General features: G+C 34.1%; 1 protein-coding gene across 3 annotated transcripts in view; it reads left to right on the top strand.

Annotated features, from left to right (window-relative positions):
* The window catches only part of LOC126974077 (semaphorin-2A), a 537897-nt gene that overhangs the window by 505323 nt on the left and 14830 nt on the right, over positions 1 to 17744 (top strand). The window lies entirely within an intron of this gene.

The following is a 17744-nucleotide window of genomic DNA, read 5'->3' as shown; positions in this document are numbered from 1 at the left end:
AGTCCATCTTGTTGGAGAACGACAGCGCGATATTTTGTCTTCGGTATTTTTAACCACAATTGATTTTCCATAAGGTGGACAAGTGAATTTTTATTCGGAGCTGGTTCTTGGTCGATGCATTGGTGCGTTTCACCGTCAAAGGTATTCTTACCTTTCACCTCTAACACAACATCTAGAATGCATCAATCCTTTGCGTTTCTCGGCTGTGACTGCTCTGTGATACTAGAAGAGGCCAATTACAATACAGATACATCAAGATGTCTAAAGTTTTAGCTTTGGTTTGGGATAGTATTGTTTAGCAGAGGAATGTATTTTTCTTTGTTATTTTTACAGAACGTAGAATACACATCTCCCCAGGCCACAGTTATACTGACTGCGTCTTTTATACTTCATTATTTTACGTGCACCGCTTCACTCTATCGTATGTTGTTGGGTATCATTAAATTACGTATGAGAACACCTTTCTATTTGTATATTATCTCTATATTTCGATGCAGCTATTTTGTAGGTAAAAAATTGAGGTTTAAGGTTAACCTCTATTGTAAGCAATGCACACTAACACAAAGTGATATTAAAATCGCGAGTGTAAGACGTCACTGACACGCCCACTAAAGTAATAAACCTGGCCTGTTTTCGACGGTTTTACAGCAGCAAAAGGCTTTATCTAAACATATATATTATCTAAGGTTCTTATCATGAAACATTATATTTTTGTATAGATTCACAATCGGTCAATGAAAGCCATAAGCTTCACTAAGTAATGTGACGTGCTTAATAGACATGTAGCTACAACACCATACTGTTAATCATCCTTTTCTAGACGGCCTCCCTGTATTGAAGCAAATTGATCCGCTATCTACCGTATCCACTAATTGATAATTCAAAAGATATGATATGGTATTATTCATTGTATATTGTGTTAGCCAATATAAAAGACTAACAAGAGAACCAAAAACTTTTAATTCAAGTTGTAATTCTCACCCGTGTTGTTGCAATTTCAACCAATTTTCACAAAATCGTTTTCGACAAACCGCCCCATTGCGAGACTTCGAAATGGATTAAACTCACGTAGATATCTAACGAAGGGGTGTTCGTTTACGGAACAACTTTTACGGAAGGAAAGCGTTTGAAATGCTCGTGTGGAATATTAAATTGTTTAAGCGTTACCTTTGACGTACCCTTCACTGCATTAGCCACGTACCGCGATAATTACTGTTGCTTGATCTCCATAATACTACTCGGTTTTGCCTGAACTAATGGAAATTCGTCAAGAGCATATTACGGATACGAGAGCGCTGATTATGAGCCGTTGCGAGACAAACTAGAACGTAATAAAGAGCATAAGCGTCACGTCTACTTCCGCCTCTCTGACTACATGCCGCAATATATGGCTCTATGTTTACAAACCGTTGCAAAGTGAGTTGTGGGTAGTCCGGAAATCATAGCGCTCTTGCTAACATTTAAAGCGTACAACAACTTAAACGAAATCCCATCTCAAAGCCCGAGCTGTCTGAAAAAGGACAGTTTACAATTTCAATAAAGAGCTTGGGTTTCCAGTGTATTACGTGTTTGCCGGCATTGAGAGCTCGCCGTGTTATAATATGCATTAAACTGAACCGAGCTCGTCGGGAGTCGTAGTTCGCTCGAGGTGCCGCCACCAGAGATCCCGCAGACAATGAGAAATGAGCGTATGATGTACCCGCAATGCGGGCGCCCTCCTTGCCTCGTTCCATTTGTTTTATCGTGCCTAAATCACTGTTGCCACACAACTTCTCGCCGATAAAAGTTTGACAGCCACTGTCATATACAGCTCGAGACTTGTGCTCGTCAATGTAAAGGCGGGTATCAAAGACGTTAAGAGTATTTAGAAGTTAACGAAGTTAATTAAATTCCTCAAGTTGACGTGTCTGAGAGTCTTCTAGGGCGCTGTTGTAAACAAACATATTAATGCGAATGTATCGCACAACGCGAGCTTCTGTTTACAGTGATCGTTGAAGTTAATTATAGGGGCTGCTTTAGCATATATAAAATTATATGAATGTAACGAAATTATATTTCTCTAACTACAATTGTTATAGGAGGGGTAGCGTAGTAAAATTAGTTTACTGAAATGTAAGTGAAATCGAATTAGGGTTGTGAGATTTTATGTCGTATGGCATCCATGTATTATTAAAATGATTTAAAATTCACAGTGAGCTCAGGCGAGCGTGGTGAGGTGGAGTGGTCAGTGATTTGATGATATAATTACGGGAACTGGAAGTCACAAAATGCTTAGTCCTTTGAGGTCGAAATTTAGTTACAGAGTTAGTTCGATGTGGCCGCCAGACGGATTTAATGGCTTTTACAAACGCATAAATGTCGCGGAAAGTTTGCAACAGCTGCATCTTCCGTGCCCTGTGGAGGCATATTTCTGCTGACTATAAAATAAACTTAAGTTCCACTTACAGAAAATGGGAAACTCTAATTAAAAGCCATGTTCCGGTTCTGAATTACATTTTAAGAATTTTTGAAGTGAAATCTTATTTAGGCACTTTGGGCAGTTATGCTAGAAGGAATATACACTGATCTTTTGGCAAACGGCATGACAAAGAGATCAATATAATCTAACATGTGACAAATAATGGAATATACGAAGTTTTTTTTAAATAATACTTTCTATAATGTAGTTGTTCTATTTGTGACGTATAGTTCCGCAGCTGATAGTTTTTTTATATTAGAGGGAGTAAACGGGCAAAAGGCTCACGTGCTGGGAGTGGTGAGGCAACCACCCATGGACATTCACAACACTAGGGGTTCAGAGATACGTTGCTGGCCTTTAAGTTGGAAGTATGCTCTTATGTTGAATATGCCTTGATTCGAGAAAACAGCAACCCTGAATTTCTTGCAAAACGCCGGTTTATCAACGTGATGCGGGTGGTATTTTACATTTTGTTACAATGTCCGGTGGTGGAATTTGACTGCTGGTCCCAACTTTTGTTACCAGAAGCATTTATTTTATGATTTGAAATAAGATACTGATGGATACATATAACAAGATAATCAATGTTATAGGTGTACTTCAGAATAAGGCTAAGTCGGTAGTAAACGTGCAATCATGGATTTATAAATTATTATTTTTTTAATTTAAATGGATGTTTCCTATATGCCAGCTTACAATTAAAATTACTATCAAATATTTGACTTCAAAGTGTGTGTTTTATTATCCTCATAATAGTTTATAACTCTCATACGAAATACGTAATAACACGAAACACTGTGGTACTCTTAAAGTATCGGAAATCCATTTTCCTGAGTGCACGAATAACAAGTTATGCCGTAAACAAGAAATGTGTAATGAACTAAACAAATTGATATGCTTATGTTATGATTTTTCTATATTACCATTTATATGGTTCATTGGAAGGAAGATTGAGGTATATATAGAGGGGAACAGCTACACCTTCACTTATACATTATATTTTACAAGCTTAAGCGAAAATGTACAATTTTCGAATAATTGAATTTTTTTTATGTAATACATTTGTATGGTGATCGACTAATAAGATTGGCTTCTATCTTTATCTATTAATATCAATATGACTAAATTGTGTTTTCGTTAGACTCTAATGAAGCAATATTATTAAATAACCTTCATATTTAATATCAATGTCAAAGTCAAATAAATTTTTCTCATCTTTCTTTAGTTGAAATTATTAATTTATGTGTAAATTAATGGAATCAATAGTACTTTAAGAATTTAGGTGGGTCTTATTTTACAATACAGAAATGTAGGTCCAGTAAATATGAATATGTCTTTATTGTTTGTTTCTTATTGGCTCAGTATTTTGCGAAAAAGAGGAGTAAAGTTTGATTTCAAAGTATAATTAATATTTACGTCTAATTGTAGATAATTTTGATTATGATTTTGAATTCGAATAATTAATTAATTATAAACCTACAGCTAATGATACATTATAATATGTATTACAGAATATAAAACAAATAGCTAATTAACCGTTTACAAGATTAGAATAATAAAGCACTTACTGTGAAAAAATGTTCCTTCCCACTCAATACATATATTATTAACATAAATAAAACCATCTACTAAAACAGAGGCTTGAAAAGACTTCAAATTGTATTTAACAACATATTCTTGAACGTTACATAATAATAAGTAACATTGTTAATTATTCCTGTGAAATCTATTTCGACGTGGAGATGTCTTGACGTAGTTGCGCTCGGGGCGTCATCAATGCACCGACCACAAGCCAAAATGAACAATATTTATTGCTGTTACGCGATACTGCAGTAAAACGGAAACTCCTAAGTAATTTATAGCTCAACACAACCGTACCTTACGGTGTGTCCACCATTTTGACTTACCTCTCCATTTTCATAGATGCCCGATATTGTTCGCTCGCAAGCTATATTTTAACGTTTCAGCGTACGTCGTGATAAAGGTTTTTATTGAAATAAAAGTGTAAGTTGCAATAACCCGGGTCATATATTGAATTGTTTTCCAGTATATTCACGTCTGTAATTTATGAACACCAACATGGCAAGAGCTCAACGTACAGAAAGACCTTGTAGGTGATCACTCACATATACATAGTTGAACAATTATTTTTTTGAGGTGAGAAATTACCATTGCATTCGCGACTCTTTTACCTTCCCGTTACCAAAAAACACTTCTTTCAAAAAGTATCTCCAATAAAATTTTTCCTGACAATTCAAATAATAAGTACTTAATTGTTCAAGTTTTCACTTCTGTCGGCACTCCCGAAGTGCCACTGTTCTGTTTTAGAAAAAATCATTAACAATAAATTAATTATTAAAATAGCCTTAGGGCGATCGCTCCATTCCAAATCTGTGATATCAAATGATGTAAGTTGTATCGTTTTCGAGACTTTCACAAGATAAGCACAAAACAGACATCGCGGCCTTCACATTTCTAAATAGTCGATAATTGCCGTATTTTACACAAATAATATCACAAACTCATTATACAAATTGCTTCGTAAATAGACTCATCATAATCTCATCTTCTGTAGTAATAAGTAATAAACCAAGTGTTATATTAAATTATTATTCCACGCAACCGCTTCTTAAGATAAATTAACAACTCAATCAAAAAGGCCAAAAATCCGGACCAAACCAGCTTAGCGGTCTCCTCGCAAAAACTTAACCCTCGGGAAAGCAATTAGCTATTCCTATAATTAGCATTCAAATCGCGTCCACGGAGAATAAATATTGATTTTTTTCAAAAAACTCACCCCAATTTTCGTGTCACGCTCAGACTAAGTCATAATAATGTGCATACTTCTGAACGTTTACCAGCCCGCGCCCACGTTTTTTGCATAAAACATCTCATCAAAGGATTGCTAAGCTCTAGAGTATATTGAATATCAAAAGGTGTACGGGAAAGTTCTGGAAGGTGGCGCGGTCGCGCATCCCTAATGTTGGCCACCGTGAAAGCCTTCTTTAAAAATACACCTTTGGAACGTGTTTGGAATAGGCGACCGTTTAATATAAAATACAAAATAAGCAGACAGCAACCCTACTCATATAATATTCATTGGGGCAAATATTTTATACACCTCACAGATATCTTCTATGTTTTGTAAAAACTTGACTATAAAGAATACTTTGTAATGGCACGTGCCTTTCCTGAAATTATTGATATACATTTAGTTGTATTGTGTTTCAATGCTTAGGATGATTCAGAGATAAAATAAAGATGGTGATTTGAGTTAAGAATTTTATATCTTAACTTTATGATTATTATGCGAATCTTAATAATGATATTCATTAATGATTAAAACACCTCATTAAATCCAATACAATGATCCAACTATTAGATAAAAATAGAAAAAAAGGCCTATGGCTATGTAGGGCTTAAATTCTCGTAGAGTACTTTGAGATACGAGGTATGTTTATATTTATTGTTAACTCTTACCACATTACTCTTGTTTTGATCCTCGCAAGTCATGTACCAATATGTTTTCGGTTTATCCGCATATACAAGTACTCAATATTATACGGTTGACAATAAATATTTAAAAAAAATATATATGAAAATAAGGGACCAGATGATCAAGACATTCAGCTGATGGTAACTGATATGCCCTGCCCATTACTATGCAGTGCCGCTTAGAATTCTTGAAAAACCCAATAATTCTGACGGGCACTACAATTGCGTTCGTCACCTCGAGATATGAGATGTTAAGTCTCATTTGTCCACTGGCTCGAATTAAATAGATTGAAGTGACATGAACAAGAAAACAATCGGATAGAATAGAAATGATGAGAAGTGAAAACGGTCGGCCCTCGGCCTAATACTTAATATTCATAAAAATGTTTAATAGAAAGTGAAAGAATAATAGTACCAGAGAATATTAGATTGTTTTCTTCTGCAATGATCCCGCGTGCGAGGGAGGACTCATACACTACAATATGTACATTAATTCGACACTTCTTAAGGTCAGTGGCGTAACAAGAGAGTCGGGGTCGCAGTAACCACTTACCATCATATGAACCGTATATATGCTTCTACAATATGATCCCAGAAAATGTACAAAACAAATGTGTTACGAAATTTAAAAGAATTGTTAAAAAACGTTTGTGTGGGAAAGGTTATTATAGCATAAACGATTTTCTTAATGACACCACGGACTGGGATTAAAGCGAACACCCTCAGGCTCTTTAATTATTAATGTTTATTGTACGATATTACATTGTAATCCATATTTTATATAAAAAAAGCCCGCTGAGTTTCTTGCGCCCATTCTTCTCAGGTCTGAGGCAGTCTCTTTTGAATGGGTGGTAGATTTTGACGTTCAATAAGTGATTATAAATCCTATTTTGAATAAAAATATTTGAATTTAAATTTGAATTTGTGAGTATGTTTGTCCGCCTCATTCACAAAGAAAAAAAATTAATACTACACTCACTATTTGGTTCTATGGAACTACGTAACAGGTATAATATTCATAAAACCTTAAAGCAATAAAGATTTCGATCGATCAATTACAAAACCTTGAACGAATACCCTTGAAACTGAAGTGATGTCGAACAATTTCGGAATTAATTATTAACTCAAAGTGAAACTTCCAAATTTTCGATCGAATACTTTATGATATAATTGATATTTAAATACCAGATGGCATGAAACCTACACCAAATTCAAAAATAATTGACGATAAAATTACCTGCAATTAATTTTCAACATTTTTCTTTTATGTGAGTTACCTTCGTCCATTTAATTGATTATCGCTTCTTTCGAAACCCAGACAAAAATCGCGGAGAGGGGAATCGTGGCAGGTTTAGTTAGGTGCGCGAATTAAGGTATGATCTTGGTATCAAACTCGATCCATTTGACAGAGCAGCTGGAACTCTCGGGGACCCAGTGCAAACGGCTAGATGACTTGGCGTTGCGTAGAGACGTCGCTTCATTGTCTGTCTTCTACCGCATTTATCACGGAGAGTGTTCCAAAGAGCTGTTTCACCTGATTCTTGCCACCGAATTCATCTTCGCTCGACACGCCACAAGCTAGGATATCATCCCCACCATCTGGATGTGTGGCGGTCCTCCACAGTGAGGTTTTCAAGAGGTTTCTTCCACGTACTACAAAGCTGTGAAATGAGCTACCTTGTAGGGTGTTTCTGGGGCGATACGACATGGGTACCTTCAAAAAAAGTGCGTACACCTTCCTTTACGGGCGGAAATGCTCCTGTGATTCCTCCTGTGATTTCGGTGTTGCAAGAGATGATCACTTAACAGCAGGTAACCCGTACGCTCGTTTGTCTTCCTTTTCCATAAAAAATTTTACCTTCTTATTATTTAAACATATACATAAAAGCTTCAGATGTGTGCGTTATCGAATAGTACAGTTTTTTAATATACTAAATATAATAGAATCTATTTATTTTAAATCTACTATTACATTTTTTATATATTCAAGCGGCTTTCCGTTCAGGTTGATTGTGTTGTTGTGTTTGTCTGTCAATACTTCTGTTTTACTTTCATTTATTTTAAGACCTACTTCTTCGCTTTCTGTGTTCAAACTATTTAACATATTTTTTATTTCATTTTTTATATTAGTTTACATTAGAAACAGAATCGAATTTCCGTGTGCAAAATGTAGTAGTAATCTCTATATACACTATAATAAATCTGTACAGTCGACCTGTCTGTAAATTTAATATTTTTGCTAAAACCCGTTGTCCGTTTATTTGTTTGTCTGTTTTTTGTACACGCTAATCTCTGGAATTACTGGACAGATTTTCATGAAACTTTCACGAATACCTTCAGAGTAGCCTGGATAAATTGGTGCACGGAGACATTATCTATGGTGATCCAAAGCTTATTACCAAGATAAGCATTCATACAAATGCTCCCCTAATTTACGTGAACGAAGCCGCGGGAACAACAAGTAAAACATAAAATTGATAGTCCGCGTGTACAATTGTAATAAAATACAAATAGAGGATACTATTAGATATTCATGTCTTTGAAATACGCACATAAAACTTGTAACATTTACCAATAAAAGAACTCGGAGTATTGGATGGAAAACGTTTAAAAGCCGCGCGATTCGATTTATGGCATCTATAAAATACATATTTCGACATCGTGATAAAACGTCCGCGCCCCAATTTTGTCCAGATTGTTGATCTCTCGAATTATTTATTGGACTCTTTAGTTTAGGACAGCAACTCTATTGATTGATAATATAATTTTAATTATGTCCAACGTATCACATATTAAAATAAAAAAAATGGAGTTCCACGAACACATCATCACTTCAACTTGAAGACGTCACGTATTCCGGCGATCTTGACCAGATCGTCGGTCCATCTTGTGGGCCTAACAACACTGCGTCTTCCGGTATGTGGTCGCTATTCGAGCACTTTACTCCCCAACGGCCATCTGTCGTCGGAAAAAGGTTGCTTAGAACGACCTTATCCCCGATTCAAGACCTGCCCTAGATGAAAGTTAAAACTACAGACTCTCCCTTAGTCGGTTTGAGTCTTAGAGAGTTTAGTCGAAACGCGACAAATAAAATATAATTCTAAGGCTGGGTTGCACCATCTTAGCTGTTAAGATTTAAGTCAAATTGAAATTTAACAGTAACGCTGACTTTAACATGGACTATGGAATGTATTGCATTATCGTATTGTTTGAAATAAGTGAATAATTATTTGAAACTTTTTACAGGTCGCTATTTAACTATTTAACATTTACAATAGCTTTACCCGGCGACGATTGGACGGTTACGATTAAAAAGTTATAAAGTCATCTTAAAAATTGTCGAATGGTGCAACTTATTTCTTGCTTAACCGGTACTTTAACATGTTTGTTATTGCTTAAGTTAGTTGGTACAACCCAGCCTAACTTTACCGGCGAATTAATTCTAATTAACGCTAATCAAGCATATTTCATAGACTTGCATAGATAATAATTATTCTGTACAACCCTGAAGCAGAATTTTGTTGATTTAGAAGATCGGCGGTGAGTTTATTTTTATTTACCAAAGTAATGGTCATATATAAGTGAATAAATTATAAGAATGTTCGGTCTAGAGTTTTTCTTAGAAATGAGGATTTTGTCGTTTGAAATTTTGAGACCTTTCGGCATGTGAAACTCATGTCATTGTCTGCTAGCTTGTAAAAGTAGTAACAATGCAACGCAGTTAACCAGTGGGAGGCTCCTTTGCACAGGATGCCGGCTAGTTTATGGGTACGACAACGGCGCCTATTTCTGCCATGAAGCAGTAATGTGTAAACATTACAAACATGTGTTTCGGTCTGAAGGGCGCCGTAGCTAGTGAAATTATTGGGTAGTTAACATCTTATGTATCAAGGTGACAAGCGCAATTGTAGTGCCGCTCAGAATTTTTGAGTTTTTCAAGAATCCTGAGCGGCACTGCATTGTAATGGGCAAGGCGTATCACTTACCATCAGCTGAACGTCCTGCCTGTCTTGTCCCTTATTTTCATAAAAAAAAGGCAGTTACTGTCTTATAATAAGCGCAAGAAAAAGTTGCTCCAGGTTTTAAATTACGTCTCCCTGTTATGTAATTCTGTCGAGGCAAAGTTGAAAGACAAAAAGTTTTAAATTTAGAATAACTTTACTTCGCGTTTATTAAAAATACAGTTAATGATTTACTTAATTTATTTCTAATTCCTACTCTATTTAAATTTAAGCTTTTTAATGTTAAATGTCTCAAACTGTCACAGACTTTTTTCATGATACATATTATATATATAAGACATTAATAGTACATTTTACGTTATCAATAGACTGCTTATCTAAATACCCCTAAATCAGTTCATAAATCACTAAGTATATTTTACAAAAGTACAAATACAAAACTCATATCAAACTGGTTTGCCCTAACAGGACGTGACGTCACGTCTTCAAGCTTAAAGAGCATTACAGGCTTGCCATAAACAGATTTCAGTTTGCTCCTATACCTCCCTATTTGGTTGCTATTCCTAAATGCTTTCTCTTGTACCCGCTATTATCCCATCAACTTGAACTCTGTCAAATTTCAAGAACTCTTTATGCATCTCAAGATAACAGACGCTGTATGGTGAATAAAATTATACAGCCTTATAAATAAACTTGCTGACATTTGAAAAACTTCAGAATTATCATTGTATTCATTGGTGTATTGACATTGGCATCAGCGATATATTCAACATTTTGTGTTTTGTGTTGCAATTATTGTGTGTTTTACGTGACCGAGCACCCCGGACGGTGGTTGGGTCCCAACCATTCGACACGTAGATCAACAAGTCTTAGCGACATTAACAAATAAAATTTAGATACCAGTGGGAGGCTCCTTTGCACAGGATGCCGGCTAGATTATGGGTACCACAACGGCGCCTATTTCTGCCGTGAAGCAGTAATGTGTAAGCATTACTGTGTTTCGGTCTGAAGGGCGCCGTAGCTAGTGAAATTACTGGGCAAATGAGACTTAACATCTTGTCTCAAGGTGACGAGCGCAGTTGTAGTGCCGCTCAGAATTTTTGGGGGTTTCAAGAATCCTGAGCGGCACTGCATTGTAATGGGCAGGGCGTATCAATTACCATCAGCTGAACGTCCTGCTCGTCTTGTCCCTTATTTTCATAAAAAAATAAAAAAAAAAGATATATATATTATATATATCACTTACAGCTTAATATGAGTGTACTTATATCAAGTCAAATAATATGTGAGGTAAATAAAATATATTTTAATTTCCAAACTTTTCTTGCATTTATATTTTAATATTTACATATTTCTTCTTAACAGCACGAAATATTTGCACGGGTCTTTCAATATCATTTAATTTCTGGTGCATAAAAAGTAGAAAAACCATGCTGTTGGCAAGGTATTAATCATAAAAGCAGGTTATTTTAGGACTGCTTTGTCATGGATTCCGTAATAAGAACCTAACCAAACTATCTTTGAAGTGTATCCTTTCCAATAAAAAAAAGAATCATCGAAATTGGTTCGCGCGATATTGAGTTATTGGTAAAGGAGGATGACGAGAATGGACCCATAATTTAAAAATTAAGGAAGCATCGTACAAGTACAAGTTTATCTTAATTATAAACTTTAGTTTATACAATGTTTATACAAAAAATATTGAGGCGCTAAGATATGGAAGTCAAAAGAAATAAATTATTATAATTTATTAAAAAATCATTCAAATCATACAAATGATTCAAGTTTTCTTTAGTGTTCTTCAGTCTCGTGCCAGATTTTGGCGAGACGGCACGTCCTGAGGATGCCTCGTGTAGAGGCGAAACACGTGTCGAATTGTTTTGAAAACAAATATTGGCGGAATTAACACTAAAGAAAACTTGAATCATTTGTATAATTATGGATTTCCGCAAAGTAACGCCGAATTCAATAAATTTTCACTCAAACCAGTCATCTTGCACGCTTTGCGCAATTTACATCTCATTTTTTTGGCTATTATCTATACAGTTTGTAGTAGTAATTCAAAATAAGATTTAATAAGTATATTATCGTTTTTTGATACTCAAATCAGTAGTACATCAAATCTTCTTTCAGTGGGTGCCAAAATATATGCATTCTCGCCATCCTCCTTTATCATCCACTCTGCTATACGTACTTATAGCAAATTTAAGACTTTTATGGTTTTCCCATGGATGCCATTGTCAGATGTGGACCAAATTACAATGGTGGTCCCATTATAATTTGGGGGAAGCACCAGCTGTCAAATAAAAAAAGAATTATCAAAGTCGGTTCACCCAGTCGAAAGTTTAGAGATAACAAACATAAAAAAAACATACCAACGAATTGAGAACCTCCTCCTTTTTTGAATTCGGTTAAAAAATGCGAACGATGACTTAATCAAAATAAACATGTCGTGTTTATATTTCCATGTTTACTAACAGAAGGAACTTTACAAAGCTCAAATCGATGCTGTTATTCAACTGGCAACTTCTCACTGCACGATGCATTCTCAAACGATTTTATTAAACTTTCCTCCCGCCGATTTCAAACGGGAGAAATTTCCCTCGCGCGAATTCTATTTTCAGTATTCTTTTCTAAAACAAATTACCTCTTGCAAGTAAACCTAAAAAAAACGAAGGTATGTATGCCACTTAATTATTCAAAAATAATGCATTCTACCCGGTCATTATCTACGGGCCTGACGTCGCTAGCGTCACATAGTCGCTTTGTTACGGTGTGCAAAACAATCATCGCTAGAATATTTTTATTAATAAATAAATGATTTATTTTATCTGTATAATTGATTGATGTAAAGGTAAAAAAAATAAGTAGGTGTTACTTTGCGGAAATCCATAATTATACAAATGATTTAAGTTTTCTTTAGTGTTAATTTCGCCAATATTTGTTTTTAAACAATTCGACACGTGTTTCGCCTCTACACGAGGCATCCTCAGGACGTGTTGTCATATTGGCGGAATTAACACTAAAGAAAACTTAAATCATTTGTATATGACCTAAAGGTGTTGTAATGCTGATTATTACTATTTTTTATGAAAAAAAATGAAAGAATTTGCATGAAAATTTCACATGCAACAGTAATGAAACTGCAAACCGCACTAACGCAACAGGACGAGCGCGGAGAGGAGTTCACGTTCCAGCGAGGTCCAGAAATAATGTAGCCGTGTGGTATAGGGATTAATAAATACAAGGGAAGGTTAAAATGAGAAAAATGAAAACTGTATCATAACTTTTTTCTTACTTACCTACGTGTTTATTAATAATATGAAGTCATTCACGTACAATATTAGGCAGTAATGTTCAGTCAGTTGACTGAACATTACTGCCTAATAATCTGTATATAATATATTTGATGTCAACGACACTCGAACATTTTTTGACGACTTTTTACTGGGCGATTGGGAGTCTAGGTTTTAATAGTACGTCAATTTACAAAGTCATAATTATTTATTGCAAGTTAAGGGTTAAATAATATTTTAACATGTTTTAAGGGCAAGGGCCTTTATGGGCAAAGTCACGTTAAAATGTTTTATTAGGAGTTATTTTACGGAAATCCATTGCTTTTTAAAATGTTATAAATATTAATATTTGGTGTTATATTCCGTTCGGTTTCACAAAATCACATGTACACCAGATTCGCTTCAACACGAGGCGTCTTCAGGTGCTGTTAATTCGTTAAATGCCGGAACGAGTGTGAAATATTTATGATTTTGTGTAAATTAGCAAAATCAAAATTATATATGATCATTTATAACATTTTAAATAATAATAGAGATAATAATAGCAATAATGTCATATTAATACGATAAAATTATAAAATATATTTTTATACATTTATTGATGAGTACATTACATAAAGGGCCGTATATCAGAACGAAATTTCAACCGTGTAGAATTAATTACTAGTTACTTGAATGTAGGTACATTAAATAAAACAATCAATCAAATACGTCTTTCTCAAGCTTAAATATTTTGTATTCATTTAAATTATTCATTTAAATAATTAATTTTATATATATTTTTTTTCAATAATGACATCATTAAAACTACCTAAATTATTATAAAAAAAAAAACACCCATAATCATACCCACACAAACACACATATACATAGTATGTCCCCACGCACTCATCCCAAACACACACACACACACACACACAGAAGTAAACATATAATGTGTTTATCTCTTTGTTATATCTTTTATTATCTCCAGTATTATCTCAAGTTTTTTAACCGACTTCAAAAAGGAGGAGGTTATCAATTCGATCGGCATTTTTTTTTTTGTATTTACATGGATTACTCTGAGATTTATGAGCTGCCATTTGGTCCCATAAATTTTACATAGTTTGGCCCAGTAGTTTTCACTTTATGAACATTTATATGAAAATTATAGTCTACCTGGATGACATAATTGTTTTCTGTGTACGGCTTTTTTTGGAGTTTTCATTCAGATTCATTACTTGCTACATTACTAACTGACACTAAAACGTAAAAAATAAAAAATAAACTACGTTTAAAAAAACCGACTTCAAAAACTGAAAAGTATCAAATAACTAAAAATTTAATTTTATACACCTCTAATGGCAAACCTTTACCTTTAATATTTATAAAATACTATATTTGTATGTGCTACATAATGATTTGGAGTCGGTGCCAATCCAAGTGTAATAAAGGTACCTACACTCGCCACGCGTGACTTTGAGTGGGATAGCTTCGTCTAGAACAAAACAACGCAAGCGGACAGACACGCGTGGCCAGGCAACCTAAATAATTACAGTAAATAAGCTGTTTATAATATTAAGTTTTATTTTGTTTAGGGCTTGGCACTAACTTAAAACCTATCAATAGGTAGCACATATAAATAATAGTATTTTATTAATATTAAAGGTAAAGGTTAGCATAATAGGAGTATTAAATTAAATTTTTAGTTATTTGATACTTTTCAGTTTTTGAAGTCGGTTTTTTTAAACGTAGTTTATTTTTTTTAGAATTTAGATTTTTTTTTTAATTGTTTTGCCGAAAAAATTACTGATATCCGGTGTTCTGTATTATATGATGTATCTAATAAGTGATGTAATATGCTGTAGATTTTATGAAAATAAAAAATAATAAGTAATAAAATAATATATTCTAGACAAGGTTATAATAAAACGTTTGTAACGTAACTCTACTCATTGTAATAGTGGTGACGTAAGCACTAAAATATTATTATTTGATTGCCGTCTCCGTAACGCAACTTTTATGGTACACTATTGCCCTAAATATATTTCTCATTATCCTTTATTGTGCCTTTGATGTTAATCACACAACGCTTATATTACACGAAATAACATAGTAATTAAAAGGCAAGCCTGTTTTCATAATAATTACGTATATCCTTCCGGAATATGAAATATAAGCAAGTATATAGTTTTACACAGAGATATAAGAATTGTTTTCATAAGATAAAGATGTTACAATTAAGGTTTTTGAAATCATATTATTAATTTCTAATATATAAAAATTCTCGTGTCATGGTGTTAAACATTGAACTCCTCCGAAACGGCTTGACCGATTCTCATGAAATTTTGAGTGCATATCATTAAGTCTGAGAATCGGACAACATCTATTTTTCATCCTCCTAAATGTTAAGGGTGGTCCACACGATTTCTTTTTTTAATTTTTTTGACATGTTTTTTAAATTTGTTTGATTATAAGTCAGCATTAAAAAATACATACAACTTCAAATTTTCACCCATCTACGATCAACAGTTACTTTTGTATCGCGATTTTAAAATCGGCAATACAACGTTTGTCTGGTCAGCTAGTATTAATATATTTAGTTATAAAACGTTTATTTATTACAAAATTTCACAGAGATAAAATTTAGACAGAGGCTACATAATATAAAGTAGGATTTATTGTTTGACTATACAAAAAAAGTTTTAGTGGCCATTAGTTTTTGAAGGCATTATATTATTAGCTTCACATATAAGTATGTTAATATTATTATGATTGTCATGCAATCTTTTCTTTTGATTTTGATTTGAATCATGATTTTCACCCGCTTCAAGACGCCAATCACACAAACATTTGAGAGTCAGACGTACTATTGTATCTATTTCTATAACTAAAAAAGTAAACAATATATTAAAAAAAACGCTGTCAATAAAAGATATAGAAAATATTTTTTCAATATGGTGAAATAATTCTACAGCGAATACGTCCATTCATTTCAAATACATAAAGAGATTATCAGCCCGCAGCAGATTGTCAATATACAACGAATTCTCCATATTTTTGATTTTGTTTTCGTTTTTTTTTTTATTTACTTATTGTATATAACGTACAAAACAAACATTAATTTGAAAACACTTCGAGGCACAGTGAGTAATTGTAATCATGTTCTGTCAAAGGTAGTGAAAGGAATGTTCTAGAATTTAGTTCGTGCGTACTTCATGCCGTATTCACCGTACAATTATACACGCATGTTCCTGTCGATCAGATCTTTCGCGGTTGTCGCTAAAACTAATGAATGCGGTAGCGGGATAAATTGTTTCAATTAATATTAATTCGTATACACTTACGATTAGTGTGTTTATGACGTATTAGCTCTATGTACAAAACTATTTTTAATATCAGCTCTTCCCACAAAATTCGTTTCCTAAATTTCCATTACACGTGTAATTTTTATATTTACGTTAATTATACATAGTAAAAACAATTGCATTTGCTTTTTGCTCTAACAAAATACAGCTTTTTACGACACGCCTTGAATTATTTAAACAATTTTAAAGTAAAAAGTGCTTTAGGCGTGCAGAACACTATCTTTCGTTAGTATTGATTGAGACTGAGCTGTCACGCTGGGGGATACGTTGGTTTACTCGCGATCAATCATAAATAAAAATCACGAGAATCATTTATACATAACTTTACTTACATTGAACTAAAACTAGTTGTATTTTGTATTATAAACTTCGCATGATGCAGTTTATCACTGTTTTTTAACCACTCATAATTTGTCTGTCGCTCAGCCTATTCCGGTTAATTACCAAACATTCGAATAAACATTGATGTACTTTCACTAGCAAAGACTGCATATTGCAAAGAGAAACATCGGCTGCTCTTATTTTAGGTTCCGGCAATGGAGTTTTCCTGCGGAATTGAATCAGAAATGAGTAGAACCGTAGGAAAACCCAAGTCACGGATATAGATGATTACGAAACTGAGTAGCAGTGGGCAGGCCAGTAAAGTCCAGGAATGGATGGATGTCGGTAGCCCCTAAGATAGACAAATGATCTGTTCAAGATCGCCAGGATACGTTGGATGAGGACAGCGCTGGACCGATCGTCGTGGAGATCTTTGGGGGAGACCTTTGTCCAGCCCGGACGTCTTCCGGCTGAAATGATGATTGATAATGGCAAAAAGTTAAATCGAAATCTGTATAATAAGAAAAGAACATTTTCTATAGACAGCAGTCAAAACATTTTAATTAATGTATGTTGGGAGGTCTGTGGAAATATCCTGTTTCCTAGTATATTCTTTGATAACATACTTGCTGTATTGCATATTTAAATAAAACACTACGCGTGTAATTACAACTACGCAATTTTGTTTTGTTTTTACGCAAAATCTAATGTAAAACTGCGTTACAATTACACTTAAATCCTTTATTTAGTTCTGTTTCCGATTTTTATTGTGAAAGAAATCAGCTTGAAGATTTCATTGCAAACTAGCTGCTAATATACGTAATAGTTAAGGAGATTCAAGGGAAAGGGAGGAAATAGCTCTTTT

Source organism: Leptidea sinapis, chromosome 31 (genome assembly GCF_905404315.1).
Source record: "Leptidea sinapis chromosome 31, ilLepSina1.1, whole genome shotgun sequence".
Taxonomy (NCBI): Eukaryota; Metazoa; Arthropoda; class Insecta; order Lepidoptera; family Pieridae; genus Leptidea; species Leptidea sinapis.
This window is presented reverse-complemented; position numbering and strand designations above follow the sequence as displayed.